Source organism: Papaver somniferum, unplaced genomic scaffold (assembly GCF_003573695.1).
Source record: "Papaver somniferum cultivar HN1 unplaced genomic scaffold, ASM357369v1 unplaced-scaffold_118, whole genome shotgun sequence".
In the NCBI taxonomy this organism is placed as follows: domain Eukaryota; kingdom Viridiplantae; phylum Streptophyta; class Magnoliopsida; order Ranunculales; family Papaveraceae; genus Papaver; species Papaver somniferum.
This window is the reverse complement of record NW_020620825.1, coordinates 9,142,172-9,155,904: the sequence shown is the minus strand read 5'-3', so window position 1 is coordinate 9,155,904 and position 13,733 is coordinate 9,142,172. Positions and strand designations below refer to the sequence as shown.

Below are 13,733 nucleotides of genomic sequence, written 5' to 3'. Positions count from 1 at the left end.
CAAGCTCCTCAGCTAACTGAGTATAAGTGTTCTGGATTTATGAGGTTTGCAAGCTTTGTCTATTGCAAACTGATTACTAAACCTCGGTCTATTAGATTTAACGGGAAATCAAATGAGATTATCCATTAGAGGGAGATTGGTATCAAAAGACTTCACTTAGGCTGAAGCAACTCTTATGCTGTAAAAGACATCAGTTAAGGGAATCAATTGCGTGAGCCTTGCGAGGTTCAAGAGACGTAAGGAGTACGACTATAACTGAATTGCTTGGAGGGTGAATTCAGTCTCAAATACATTCCATTCTGAAGTCTGATAGTAAGCCAATATCTGTAGTGGCTTAATAACAGTCCGATGTTCCATTATAATAGATAGGTCTCCTCTTTAAAGATTAACTACGCTTTAAAGGTGGTCACCGTTTATTGGTTTGGGTTTTAAGGTAAATAAGGATGTTCTCCAACGAAGAAATCTTCATATTTGTTGTCTCCGGCCACAGAACCTTCACCAGAATCTTCACCATTAATTTATCTTGCTATGTAGGAATATTCACCACTCGTTACAAGAGATTTGAGCAAATCACTCTTCATTGGGAGCACATCTTTCTAAATAAGAAAAATAAACAAAATGGTTGGAATATAAGTTCGGCAAAGACCATTCTTCCTACAATTTAATCAGATTTTATTCATACTTGTATTTGTTCTACTTCAGTAATTTTTATCTTTATCTTATCAGAATTCTTGGTATTGTATCTTTTATGGTATGATCTTGTTTCTTCGTATTTTCGATCTTAAACTCATTGCAACCTCGAATTACCATCAATAAAAAGGTTTCTTGATTGTCCCAAGAAGGTTATTTAAATTCAGTACCCAACTTTGTAACCAAAGTTGTGTTTGGGTCCCAAAAAGTTCAATATTATAGTTTAGTACTCAGGACCGTAGTTGACCGTCTTGATTGTTATCAAAATAATTTTAGTTTTAGTTTTAATAATTTTAATTTAGTTTTAGTTAACCACTAATAAATGATTATATAACCTACAATGTCACCTTGCTCACCACAACTGTACCATCGACATCACAGTTGCCTTGTTGGAGATCAAAGTCCCCTTTCAGATAATGGTTGAAATTTCAAACCCACGGTTGTATTACTAATTAAGACTCCGATTGGACCCAAATTGGATATGAAAGTTCTAATCCCAAAATACAATCAAACACCATGCTGAAAACACTCCCAACTAAGTCTCCACCATCATCTGCAGTTTGAACCAACAAATCGCCACCACCTCTCAAAAATGTAAGGTGTTTTCAACTTGGTTATGAATACCCGAGGTTCTAAACGACAACAAAATTCGAGATAGACATAAATGAAATTACTAACTCCTTTATCAATGAAATCATCTTGAAAAACTAAAAAAACAAAATCAAAATGAAACCCAACTTTGAAATCATAAAGTGAATGACAAACTGAGCATAACAATCAAACTAAATATTTAAAACCAATTAATCATAAAAATTTAATCTTTCCTTATTCGTATCCTTTAAGAATCGTATTCATAAAAATTAATAAAAATTATTCATAAAAATTAATCAACCATAAAATCCAAAAGTCTTTAAGAATTGTATCCTTTCTTCATAACATCAGGTACCAAATTCATTTCCTTTAGTCGTATCACGAGAATTCCACTTGTTTTCCACGTAGATTTCTCAAATTGAAATTTGAATCGGTAGCTTTTTTGGATAGTGTGAATGGCCCGCCATTCTTTTTGGTTTCGATTTCTCCGTTTCAAGATCATTTTTTCATGGAAGCTTGTTCTTTAACCAATATATCCACCGTAAGTTTTATATTAGCAAAACTTCCCGAGGAAAGTGAATATAAAGAAAAAGATATTGATGAAAACAATGATGATATTGTTATGTTTCCGCCACTACCAGAAATTGATCATGATAATGACCAAAATTCATAATATAAATTTTTTTCCATTTAATAGAGAAGGAGCCAACGAGGCGAGTTGGATGAGAAGGAAAAATAACAACCGAAGTGGTGTAATTAGTAAATAAAAAGCATACCTTAAGTTTCAGTTTGTAATTTCCACAGTCAACATGATTTTGTACCCGTCAACACGGTCAACTATGGTCTTGGGTACTGAACTCTAATATTAAAATTTATGGGACCCAAACACATCTTTAGACATAAATTTGGGTACTAAAGTCCAATTAACTGAAACACATTTTTAGCGTGTGCTTGTTTTTCGGGGATAATTATAGGATAACAGGGAAATAAACCCTAGCATTCATATGTTTTAAGTATTCAACAAGCATACCCTTTAAAATCGACTATGTTTTTTCAATCACGTTGTAAATAGAGTTTATGAAATTATTGCCCCGTTGCTATTTTATACTTTCCAAAGCTGCAATAGTCTCTGTCTTTTTTGTGTCATGCGTTGTATTTGGGATGCATAATGCTCATTTACATTCACCTGCACCATTAGGGCAATTTTTATGGGACGGGGCAATCTTAGATTTGCCCGTTTTGATCCCATTATGGAATCAACAAACCTGAAAAAATTGATGGGAAAAGCAAATTTATTGGATTCCCTTTACGACTGATGAAGAGTCAGGTGTTTCACCCTATATCGCGCGGGTGATTTGTGACCGCACGACATACTCCACTCGCTCAGACTAACTTTTTAATATAAAATTTTATTTTAATCTGACACAGTGTTATTATATTACTCCCCCTGTTTCTGGAAAAGAGATATTTTCACTTTTTCAATTTAGCTTATTTTTAGGCTAAAATGAAAAAGTGAAAGTATCTCTTTTCCAAAAACAAAGGGAGTATTACTTTTAAGTTCATAGTATTATATACATTATTATTATTTTAATTTTATTATTAGATAAAGAGTATTACATTAACTAGTTGGAAGATGAATCTTACCATAGTTGCGAATCGGGCAACCGCCGTTCTGACTAATCTTCCACCGATTTCCACCATTTTTGTCGTCCAAAGCCTCTGCATGTCCAAGATTCAGACCTAAATCACCTTCTAAACTCTTGTTTTATATCCTTATAGCTTTAATCTCGGTTTTTTCATCCCATTGTCTCTCATATTTTTAGATTTTTCTCTTCTCTTTAGAAATTTTGATTTCTCTTCGCAATTTTATTTAACAGTTTTGAATGTTTGATTAATACTTCTTCTTCTTTGAATCTTTTATTTCTCCTTTTTACATGATTTATCCCTTACCTTCTTTCCAAACCTGATTGGTGGGAGCTAGGTTTTAGCAAAACACAAGAACGGAGGCTATGATGTCTATCAGTGGTTTCTGGTTGGTGTTCTCTTTAGATCGAAGGGCAAACTTCAAAATCTGAAATTGATGTCTCTTATAAATCCAAAGACAAATCTTAAATTCAGAGGTTAGAGTACAAGTTTCGAATTTTAAATCTTTGAAGCAATTGTCATATTCAATTCAAGAAGAATCTAGAGTTGGTGGTTTTATTCTAATTTGAAGATTAAGTATGATTCTCAATAGTTAAATCCAGATTATACTTGTTTTAATCTCTGACGCAAGTAGTCATATTAATTTCCAATAAGAAGACATAAACCCTTTGTATTCTTGAAGTCTCAGTGGGCGGGCAGCATAAGATAGATAATTTCAATTAATTTTTGGAGCTTTGGAATTAAAATTTTGAATAAGTTTCATCATTTAAGAAGATAAGAAATTACTTAAGGACATCATTGTTGGTTGTTTAGTTGGAGGATTTTATAATTGAAGTAATTATTATTTTTATAATGGGAAGCCTGGTTTTCTTCAAGCTCGGAGATTAGTCTATTGTTAATTTCCAACGCCTTTATAGTCAATGTTCTTGGTGTTCTTGCTGGATCTTTTGTGAACCTACCAATCAGGCCAGTTTCCTATTCTTCTGATCCTTTTATCTACCAATCCTTTCCTTTGAATTATTTTTTTTTCTAAATTTTCCAATCAACTCTTGTTTTCAGTCTTTTTCGATTCTGCAATTTATAGTTAATCGCCTTTCTGATTTCTATTATCTTTGTTTGTATTGTAAGTTTACCATTTTCCCACTTTTAATTTCTATTTGCTGCGTCTATTTAAGTCTTTTACAATGAAACTCCTGTCATGGAATATGCAGGGGATTGGGAATCCCCTCACAAAAAACCACCTTAAATACCTTCTCAAGAAGCATAACCCTGACTTCATCTTTCTGGCAGAAACTAATGCCCTTAAAGATAATATGAGTATTATTGCTATAAATTTAAAATTTCATGATTGGTTCGTCGTTCCTAGGATAGGTCTTTCTGGTGGTTTCCTCATTGTATGGCATAATAATATCCAAGTGAAATGCATTGCTGAGTTTTTTGATATTTCTTTTTTTTGAAATTCATGACTGTTTTAATAATATTTGGAATGTTGTTTTCATGCACGGGTCTCTAAATGCTCAAGGAAAAAAGTTTCAGTAGGAAAAAATAAATTTCTTCTGTCGTATGAATTCTAATTTTCCTTGGATCATAATAGGTGATTTAAATTTTATTCTTCATGTTAATGATAAACAAGGGGGGAACATTAGCTCTAATATAAATAAGTTTATTCATGATAGCATTCAGTCTCTAGGGTTAATAGACCTTAGATATCAAGGCATCCCTTTTACTTGGTCTAATAATAGAGAAGGTCATGAAAACATTAAAGAACGTATTGATAGAGTTTTAACTTCTTTTTGTTGGTTTAATCTTTATCCTAATGCTATTGTTAGTCATCTCCCTAGAATTGGTTCTGACCACACCCCTATTTTGTTAACTTGTAAACCTTTGAATCAACACTCTCACAAACCTTTTAAATTATGAGAACTTGGTTAAGTCATGAAAACTTTAGTAATCTTATAGCTAAAAATTGGAACTGTAATCTTAATGGTTCTAATGCCTATAAACTTCAAGGAAAACTTAAAAATCTATCTTACATTCTTACTAAATGGAACAAAACAGTCTTGGTAACATTTTCCAAAACATTGATAACTTTAATAAGAAAATGGAATATCTTCACACCATAAATCCTTTACCAATTTTAGGAATTAAAAATACTCAGAATTAACTTGATACTTGGTATAATAGAGAGTCTGATTATTGAAATCATCTTTCGAAAGATAAATTTATTAAGGATTTGAGAGGAACACCGCTTTCTTCCACCAAGCTTCTAATAACAGAAGAAGAATAAATCATATTCATACCCTTAGAAATGACTCCGGTCTTTGGATTGATAATATACCTCAGATTCATATCATTATAATAAAACATTTCAAAAACATAAGCACTTCCATTAATGCGCAACATCTTGATATTCTCAAAAATCTCATTCATCCTTGTATTAGCGAAGATGATAATAATTTGCTCACTAAAATTCCTGACGAAATAGAAATAAAAAACACTCTTTTTAATATGAACCAATGGGGCTCCCTAGACCGGATCGTTACCCTCCCGGTTTCTTTAAATCTCACTGGGATATTGTTAAAAATGACATTATCAACCTTGTTCAGGATTTTTTCAAAAAGAAATACATTCTCAAAGAAATGAATTATACTTACATTACTTTGATTCCTAAAGTTCAAAACCCTTTTACGCCTAGTGATTTTCTCCCTATTAGTCTTAGTAATACTACGTATAAAATTATCTCGAAAATCCTAACAAACAAATTAAAACCTTTACTTCCTAAAATCATTTCTCAAAATCAATCTGCTTTTATTCTTGGTCGTCAAATTACTAACAATATCATCGTGACTCATGAAATCTTGCATTCCATGAAGATTTCGAAAAATAAAAATGGAAATATGGCTTTAAAAATCGATCTGTCAAAAGCTTTTGACATAATTTAATGGGATTTTCTTAACCAGACCCTTCTTTCTTTTGGTTTTAGCAAATATTGGTGTCACTTAATTATGCAATGTATAACCACTACTTCTTTTTTTGTTCTTTTAAATGGTGTGCCTGGTGAAAACTTTTATGTGTCTAGGGGTCTCCGTCAGGGCGACCCGCTTTCTCCTTACTTATTTATAATCTGCATGGAAGTTCTTTCTAAACTTCTTTTAAAAGTTAAAAATGAAAAACAAATTTCAGGAATTAAAGTTACTAAAACAGCTCCCTCTGTTTTCCATCTGTTTTTCGCTGACGACTGTTTTCTATTCTCTAAAGCTAGTATGTCTGAAGCAAAAAATATTACAATCATTCTCAATTTTTTTCGAGAAATGATTGGGCAGGTCATTAACTTTCAAAAATATGGGATTTACTTTACTCCTAAAATTCACAACAAGCATTGTAAAATCATTTCTAAAATTCTCAAGGTTCGGCAAATTTCTAAGAATGATAAGTATCTTGGAACACCTCTCTTTTTTGACAGGAATAAAGTTAATAACTTTGAACCTTTAATTAATAAATACTATGCCTCTCTTCAGGGTTGGATTGGAAAGATATTTAATCATGCTGGCCGTACTGTTTTGATTAAAACTGTGCTCTGTGCTTACCCTAACCACCAAATGCAATGTTTAGCTTTTCCTAAGCAAACTTTAGATAACTTAGATAAAATACAAAGGAATTTCTGGTGGAAAAAGAAAAACAAAACGAAATGTTATTATCCTAAAGCTTGGCCTAACATTACCAAAGACGTTAGACATGGAGGTCTGGGAATTAGCATACCTCACAAACATAACCTTGCTTTAATCACCAGGTTGGCCTGGAGATTAATTCATAGTCAAGAAAAACTTTAGGATAAAATCCTTAAACACAAATATTTCTGAAATCATAACCCGCTAAGAAAAACAATAAAATATAGAATTTCATGAATTCAGTCTAGTATTAGGAAAGGTCTGGAAGTAATAAAATCCAACAGTGTTTGGCAGGTGAAAAATGGAGCAGATATAAAACGGTTAATATCTGCTCCCTAACCAGTCCGTGCCTCTGACCACTGTTAAGATTGATGATAATATTCCTAAAACGGTTAATAACCTGATTTATGGCTCCCTAACCAGTCCGTGACTCTGACCACTGTTAAGATTGATGATAATATTCCTAAAACGGTTAATAACCTGATTTCCTTCGATGGAAATTGGGACATGAAAATTATCTCTAATTATATAAATATCTCAGAACATAATGTTATTAACTCCATAACTATCAATCTAAATAAACCTGATAGGATAAGATGGCTTTCGACTAGATCAGGAGAACTTACTAAGAAATCTGCTTATAATTTTCTTACTAAGCTCAAAATTGATAAGGATGAAGCTTTATTTTGGAAACAAATATGGGGTTTAAACATCATGCCTAAAGTTAATATGTTTTGTTGGAAAATTGTTTCTGGTGGTCTATCTTTAGACCGTAAAATGTCTAGATATGTTAAAGATAAAAATCCTTTTTGTCTCCTCTGCAACTGTAATGCTCTGGAGGATGAAATGCATTTGTTTGTCAATTTTCCCTTTACCAAAAAAATGTGGTCTTAAAAACATTTATAACTATAAGTGTCAAAATGATGCTTTGCATTGGTTCAATTTTTGGATGAACAACAAATTTTTTAAAGATCATGACAAAATTTCTTTCATTATTTGTTCTTTTTGGAAATTCAGAAATCGTGTTAACTTTGATAAGATTTTGCCAGAGCCACAAAAGTTAATTGACATTATTAACTCCACAAACCAGAATCACTCTATCACTAGGACTGCCCCCGTTCGGAACTTCTCTTTCTCTGAAAAAGAAGTTTGCAATGCTTGTAATGCTAATGATAACATGAAATTTGATTGGTTTGTCCCTTTTGATGCATCTTTCATGGAATCTGATTTCACTATGGGATATGCGATCTGTATTCTGAATAAAGCAGGAAACAGAAGGAATTGTAGAGCATACATCAGTTGGGCATCCTGCCCCGTAGAAACTTAAGCTAAAGCAGGGATAGAGGCTCTTAGATGGATAAAGGATTTGGATCTCAACAACTGTTGCTTAATCAACAACTGTCAAATCTTGGTGAAGACTGTTAATGGAGAAATAAATTTTGAAGATCAGCCTTGGAGATCTCACACTATCATCAACAGATGCAAAATTTCTTTCACTTACTGTAACTTGGTTTCTTTTGTGTTTAAAACTAGAAAGTTTGTTGATTTTCTTGCTAAGGAAGTTAGAGCTAGGAGAATCATATACTTCTCTATGGAGAATATGTATAAATGTGAGAAATTAATTTTCTTAGAAAGGGCTAATCTCAAATTAGATCGCATCTTATGTAATGCAAACTTCCGTTTATAATTAAATAAAAGCCTTCTTATCATAGAGAAAAAAAAAACTAGTTGGAAACCTAATAAGTTAAGCTCCAACAACGTATTACTACATTAATTTTATAATGTTTTATATATTAATATACATCCTCCAAAGTAGGCGTTGGCGCCACAGGAAAAGCAGCTGGCGACTCGTTATCAACCGCCCGCAGATCATCGTCAACTGTGCGTTTGTTGTTCAGCAGCTAAATACGTTTTACCATAGTAGAAATCCTGGTTTGCCAATCCACCAGGATGAGCAAACAAATCAATCACCATTGCCATAGGAACGGCCCTTTGTAGTACTGTGATGTGAGGTAGGCCAAAATTTTCATTCAAATCCAGATCAAATTTAGATGCTTTACAGCTGGTAACTCCCAATTGGCGGATGAGGTTTCACTAGAAAATATCCACAAAATCCCATTCACCATTCAGACAAGTCGGACTCAACAAGAAACGACAATTAGAAACTGCTAAAAACCGTGTCCATCGTGTCAGCCAAGTCATCCAATAAGAATAATTTAATAACGAGAAAACCGGGGAAAAGTAGATTCCTGCTCTAAACCCTTTTTTGTGGTTTTCTTCCTTTCTTTTTCTTTTCCACGAACGCGGACAAGAAAGAAAAAGAGTGAGTATACCTTTTCCCAAATTTCATTTTTCGTCATTTCATTTCATATATCGCGTCAAGAAGCACCGGTGAGTCTCAAAATCAAATCAATTCATTTTTAATTTTTTTAGATTTCTTGATATTTTTTCAACAATTTTTGTCTTTCATCAGTGGTGGATCTTGTTCACTGCTTATTGATGGAGAGATCTAAGAGTTAATTTCGGAATTATTATGGTATTAGGGTTAGGATCATCTTAATAAACAAAGCAACAGAAACTGAATTTAGTGGATAGGAGGTTCAAATTTTGATAGAGAATTGTTTTGTTCAATGTTTTTTGATTTGGGGGGAGTAAAAATTAGGGCATGATTAAATTAGACGAGAAAATGAAAGGTTTGATAAGTAGAATGGTTCCGTTAGGGGCACCTATAGCTGATAATGAAGATGAGATTGATTATTCATTTGCTATGGAGTATCAAGGACCACCTGTTACTTACGATCTTCCTCGAGCCGTACCGATTGATATTAAACGAATACCTACTGCTTCTGTTGTTGCGCCGAGATCTTTGTCTGATAAGATGTTGTTACCGGTTGTTCAGCCAATACTGATACCTGATTCTGTTAGTAAAGATCAGCTGAAAGAGACAGTGTTGGTTTCTGAATGCGTTGTTGTTTCTCCAACATCTGTAATTGCATTTGAGAAGAGAGTAAGAGATGGGAATGAGTGTGGAGTATCTAGTGAATTCAGTAGTTTGGGTACTTCAAGATTATCAAATGGGCTTGATCAGTCTTGTGAGTTGTCGGATCTGGTTGATAGCTCCGGGGGTTTAGGTTTTCGAGACGGTCAGGAGTGCTCGGGTGAGTTGTTACATACAGGAAGCAGCTCAGACAGGTTAGGAACTTCTGATTGCAAAGTTCATGAGTGTTCAGCTGTCTTAGGGTTGTCCGATGGCCATGAGTGCTCTGGTGATTTTTCACACATAGGAAGCAGCTCGGATACATTAGGAATTTCTAGTGATAAGGGTCAGTCTGGTGAGATTAGGAGTTCAGAAATTTTGGCGTCTTTAGAAGATTGTGAAGAGAATGTTGATTTTTTAAATGATACGGATCCTCAGGATTGGGTATCATCCGAGTTGAGCTCACAATTTCTGTCTTCGGCGGAATCTTCGTTCAAGGCTGAGGATTCTTGTAATTTGCCTCTGACTCGTGGTAAGAAAGCAGCAATTGTCAAATTCCGTGATGTCAAATCTGGTGACATAGTTCACGAAGATTACAGTGGTGCTGAACCTGAAGTTGTCCTAGAAAAGAAAGTACCTGAAACCAAAGTAAAGAAAGGGTTGTGTTATCGGTGCCAGAAAGGAAATCGTTTCACAGAAAAGGAGGTTTGCATCGTCTGTAATGCCAAGTATTGCAGTAATTGTGTTCTTAGGGCAATGGGCTCGATGCCCGAGGGAAGGAAATGTGTTACTTGCATCGGCTATCCTGTAGATGAATTAAAACGCAAGGGATTAGGAAAATGTTCACGCATTCTCAAAAGGTTGCTGAGTGAGTTGGAAATTCGACAAATAATGGAGGCAGAGAAGTTATGTGAGGCCAATCAGCTACAAGCCGAGTATGTCTATGTGAACCGACAACAGCTTTCTCAAAATGAGTTAGTTTGTTTGCAGAATTGCCCAAATCCACCAACAAAGTTAAAACCTGGGCGTTATTGGTACGATAAGGTCTCTGGGCTTTGGGGAAAGGTTAATCTTCAATCCATAAGGCTCTTTTTCATTTCTGGTATTTCTTTTGATATTTCTTTTTAATGATAGACTTGATGCCCTTGCTTAATTTACAGGAAGGTCAGAAGCCTTGCAAGATCATTAGCCCCCATCTGAATGTTGGGGGACCAATCATGGCAGATGCTAGCAATGGAAACACGCTAGTATTTATGAATAATCGTGAGATCACTAAGGTGGAGCTACGCATGTTTCAGGTTTGTATTGTAATTTTGAAACGGTTTTTGTTATCTGCACTTTGATAAAACAATGGTTTATAGAATCAGAACTGAGCATTGTTTGGTTAATAATTGCAGTTGGCAGGAGTCCCAATGTGCTGGAAACCCTCACGTCTGGGTGATGAGGAAGGGTCATCCCAGGAAGAAGGTGGCAGAAGAATATTGAAAGGAAAATAGGAGCAAGGTTGGTGTTTTCACATGATATCCTTTCATGCTTCTCGATTTGTCTCTGACACCGTGTTCACTTATTTCTGGTTTGGGTTCTTACAGGCTGGAATGAAGCTGGTCTGTGCTTTTATCACTGCCAATCCCTAATAAGGCTGCAAATTTTTCTGGCGAAGAGGTAATTAATCAGGTCAACGGAGCTCTCCCAGATTATCGAAAGGAATGCTTCAGAAGCTACTTTTAGTGGGATACAATGGATCTGGTACTAGCACAATATTTAAGCAGGTATTAGTATTACTATGTTGGACTCTTTCATTTTCCCACCTGCAGTAGCACCAAACAAGTATATAGGTTTTGCTTCAAATAAAAAAAGTATCTTGTTTTTTGTTTGCTTGTTTTGTTTTGGAAGTTAGATGCCGGAGTTCTGATATTCAAGTGACATAACAACTGTTCTAACTTCTAACTGGTTTGTGACGTCAGTTGATGAAAGTTTCTTTTATGTTTCAGGCCAAAATCTTATATAAGCCTGATCCATTTCGGAAGAGGAGCGGAAAATATTAAGTTGACAATTCAGAGCAACGTGTACAAATATCGGGTCTACTACTTGAAGGCCGTGAACGTTTTGAAGAAGAAATACTGAAGGAAATACGAGTAAGCGGTTGCTTGACCAACCTGATGCTATCAGGTATGTTTGTATAGTTAAGTGTAACTGATTATATCTTCCTTCAAAATAATTGTACATGCACTGTGGTCTAGAGGTAAACTACTTGATGCAAACTTACTATTACTATCTTTATTCACCAAACAAATGTTAAATCTTACACTCTTATAGATCCACATTTTCTATGCGTTTACTGCCCGGAGTATCACACCATGAGGACTTAAATTCCGTTCTAATAGTGTTCCATTCCTGCAGGAATCTGTGAGGAAGGAGAGATAGTAAAACTATCTATTCCATTGGCACGAGGTTGAAATCATTTTCCGATTGGCTTCTTAAAGTCATGGTTTCAGGTAACTTGGAAGCTATTTTCCCTGCCGCTACTCGTGATATGCTCCATTAGTTGAAGAATTATGGAAAGATGCTGCCATTCAAGAACATTTAACAGGAGAAGGTGAACTTCAAGTATCTGGGGTTTGCTAGTGTATTTTCTGGAACGGTATATGAATGATTTGCTACGAGATTTACTGTTTTCAATTGCATGATATCGGAGAATTATAGGTTATGGTAGTATTGGTTGTTCGCATTGTTATTCTTCAGCTATCTCTGTAATGATATTTAAATTCTTTCTTCAAGTCATATCATTTCAATAGCACATTTGCGCAGTGCCGTAAACCAATTTATTCATTTTCAGGTGTTGATATATCAATGGCAGACTATGAGCCAACCAATACGGACATCCTTTATGCGAGGGTATAACTTCGTCCAATGGCTTGCGTGCATGGGATTTTTCATTCCCCTGTCGACTCATGATGAACAACATGGAGCTTCCGCTCAGCATGAGCAGTATCTTAGGTTGGTATTCCATGTTTCCTAGTCATCAATCTCTTTGTGCTGCAGATGCTCAACTGTACAAGGACAGTGACAAGTTGCACGCTAATCTTTGGTGTTCAGTAAATCCTTGCCATTTATTGCTTGGTTCCTGCAGGTATCAGCTTATTAGGTACATACTAGAGGTCTGGGGAAAATTGCAAGTGGCTAGAGATGTTTGAAGACGTTGGAATGACTATCTTTTGTGTTATTTGAGCGATTACGACCAGTTTTGTGATGATGGGAGTGGGGCTCATAAACAGGATAGGATGCGAGCAGGAGACTCTTCGAGAGAGTGTCATTACTCACCCATCCAGTTTGAAGAGAGGGATTTTCTTGTACTCAACAAATTTGATCTTCTCGAAGAAAAGATTGAACGGGTCCCACTAACCATATGTGACTGGTTCCACGACTTCAACCCAGTGGCTAGCCGCGGTCGGTCCAATAGTGACAGCAGCATTAGTACTGGGGCTCCAGCCTTGGCTCAGCTGGCTTTCCACTATATTGCGGTCAAGTTCAAAAAACACTTTGCATCTCTCACCGGACGTAAGCTGTATGTTTCCATGGCTAATGGACTGGAGTCTAGTAGTGTGGATGATGCTCTAAGATATTCGAGGGAGATTCTGAAATGGGATGAAGAAAGAGCCAACTTCAGTGCTAGCGAGTACTCAATTTATAGCACCGAGGCTAGCAGTTCAGCTTGATATGGAATGTAATAAACAGTCTTGTATAGATATCCTGTTACATTGTTAGAAAAATGTTTGTTGTATATATACAAGTTTTTGTAAAGTGCACACGAAAGAACTGAATGTGCTCTTAAGAGCATTTAATTGCCACGGAGTTGTGTGACCCTTGGGTGCTTACCGATTGTCCTTTCTGTTGTACCATGCACTGTTTTATGGACTTACTAATTTAGTATCCACGTTTGAAAGGGGAGTGGGTTTGACTTTACCATTCAAACTGTACTCCGATTTGGATTCTCAACTCACCCAATTCAAAGCTGTCTGGACGGATTGGAGCACTTTTGGTGCTTCCCTCAACTTAACATTGTGCCAATGGGCATAGCCGCATAGAGCTTGACCTTGTTTACAACCGTGCTAGGGTCCATGCACATTTTTTGCTTCCATGCACGCTCTATGCTTGGATACTCG

The 13,733-nt window shown here is 35.4% G+C and overlaps 1 pseudogene; it reads left to right on the top strand.

Moving 5' to 3' along the window:
* Positions 1-8,864: 8,864 nt before the first annotated feature.
* On the top strand, positions 8,865-13,500 carry LOC113330563 (annotated as a pseudogene).
* Positions 13,501-13,733: the final 233 nt, after the last annotated feature.